Below are 2,712 nucleotides of genomic sequence, written 5' to 3'. Positions count from 1 at the left end.
TTCCCTGATGCCGAGTGATATGGAGCACTTTTTCATGTGTCTGTTGGCCATCTGGATGTCTTCTTTGAAGAAATGTCTGTTCATGTCTTCTGCCCATTTCTTGATTGGATTATTTGTTCTTTGGGTGTTGAGTTTGCTAAGTTCTTTATAGATTTTGGACACTAGCCCTTTATCTGATATGTCGTTTGCAAATATCTTCTCCCATTCTGTCAGTTGTCTTTTGGTTTTGTTAACTGTTTCCTTTGCTGTGCAAAAGGTTTTGATCTTGATAAAATCCCAATAGTTCATTTTTTGCCCTTGCTTACCTTGCCTTTGTTGATGTTCCTAGGAAGATGTTGCTGCGGCTGAGGTCGAAGAGGTTGCTGCCTGTATTCTCCTCAAGGATTTTGATGGATTCCTTTCTCACATTGAGGTCCTTCATCCATTTTGAGTCTATTCTTGTGTGTGGTGTAAGGAAATGATCCAATTTCATTTTTCTGCATGTGGCTGTCCAATTTTCCCAACGCCATTTATTGAAGAGGCTGTCCTTTTTCCATTGGACATTTTTTCCTGCTTTGTCGAAAATTAGTTGACCATAGAATTGAGGGTCTATTTCTGGGCTCTCTATTCTGTTCCATTGATCTATGTGTCTGTTTTTGTGCCAGTACCATGCTGTCTTGATGAAGACAGCTTTGTAATACAGCTTGAAGTCCGGAATTTTGATGCCACCAACTTTGGCTTTCTTTTTCAATATTCCTTTGGTTATTCGCAGTCTTTTCTGGTTCCATATAAATTTTAGGATTATTTGTTCCATTTCTTTGAAAAAAATGGATGGTACTTTGATAGGAATTGCATTAAATGTGTAGATTGCTTTAGGTAGCATAGACATTTTCACAATATTTATTCTTCCAATCCAGGAGCATGGAACATTTTTCCATTTCTTTGTGTCTTCCACAATTTCTTTCATGAGTACTTTATAGTTTTCTGTGTATAAATTCTTAGCCTCTTTCGTTAGGTTTATTCCTAGGTATCTTATAGTTTTGGGTGCAATTGTAAATGGGATTGACTCCTTAATTTCTCTTTCTTCTGTCTTGTTGTTGGTGTAGAGAAATGCGACTGATTTCTGTGCATTGATTTTATATCCTGACACTTTACTGAATTCCTGTACAAGTTCTAGCAGTTTTGGAGTGGAGTCTTTTGGGTTTTCCACATATAGTATCATATCATCTGCGAAAAGTGATAGTTTGACTTCTTCTTTGCTGATTTGGATGCCTTTAATTTCCTTTTGTTGTCTGATTGCTGAGGCTAGGACTTCTAGTACTATGTTGAATAGCAGTGGTGATAATGGACATCCCTGCCGTGTTCCTGACCTTAGCGGAAAAGCTTTCAGTTTTTCTCCATTGAGAATGATATTTGCGGTGGGTTTTTCATAGATGGCTTTGATAATATTGAGGTATGTGCCCTCTATCCCTACACTTTGAAGAGTTTTGATCAGGAAGGGACGCTGTACTTTGTCAAATGCTTTTTCAGCATCTATTGAGAGTATCATATGGTTCTTGTTCTTTCTTTTATTAATGTGTTGTATCACATTGATTGATTTGCGGATGTTGAACCAACCTTGCAGCCCTGGAATAAATCCCACTTGGTCGTGGTGAATAATACTTTTAATATACTGTTGAATCCTATTGGCTAGTATTTTGGTGAGAATTTTTGCATCTGTGTTCATCAAGGATATTGGTCTGTAATTCTCTTTTTTGATGGGATCCTTGTCTGGTTTTGGGATCAAGGTGATGCTGGCCTCATAAAATGAGTTTGGAAGTTTTCCTTCCATTTCTATTTTTTTGGAACAGTTTCAGAAGAATAGGAATTAGTTCTTCTTTAAATGTTTGGTAGAATTCTGGGGGAAGATTCTTAACTTAGATTCTCCCAGTTTCCTCCTCTGTAGAATGGAGAGAGGAAGAGAGAACCTTTGACCAGGGGTTCTCAAATGGCTCTTGGCAAAGCTCTGGGTGTCTAGGAGCCTGGGCAGAACTCCAGGAAGATGCCCTCTGTTCAGCCAGAACAGCTTCTTCCTTTTTCTGTTTTACATATTAGGCTGATACCCTCCACATTGGGTTGAGCAAAGGATCCCTGGACAAAAAGGAAAAAAAAGTTTGAAACTAGACAGAGAATATTTAGGTTCCCTCCCAGCTCTAGAATTTCCAGATCCTACCTTGAGGTTTGAGGGTCTTTTTGCAGAGGGATGGCCTACTTCTCATTGTGGGAGGCTTTGTTGAGGCGGCCTGATCTGCTAGGGCTGTGCTCTGAACTCTACTCTCTGCACTGGAGAAAAAAAAGATGTTGGTGATGGTGATGGTGATGATGGTGATAATGATAATGGTGGTGGTGGTGGTGGTGGTGATGGTGGTGGTGATGATGATGATGATGATATTGATGGTGATGATGGTGATGATGCTGGTGATGATGACGGTGATGATGATGATGATCATAATGATGGTGGTGATAGTGATGATGATGATGGTGGTGATGGTAATAATGGTAATGATAGTCAGGATGATGATGGGGATAATAATGATGGGGATAATGGTGATGATGGTGACAGTGGTGGTGGTGATGATGATAATAATGATGATAATGCTGGGGATGTTGGTGATGATGATGATGATGGTGGTGGTGGCGGCGGTGGTGGTGATGATGGTGATGATGGTGGTGGTGGCGGTGGTGGTGATGATG

This window comes from Lontra canadensis, unplaced genomic scaffold (genome assembly GCF_010015895.1).
Source record: "Lontra canadensis isolate GAN:19392208 unplaced genomic scaffold, GSC_riverotter_1.0 scaffold115, whole genome shotgun sequence".
Lineage (NCBI taxonomy): Eukaryota > Metazoa > Chordata > Mammalia > Carnivora > Mustelidae > Lontra > Lontra canadensis.
This window is presented reverse-complemented; position numbering follows the sequence as displayed.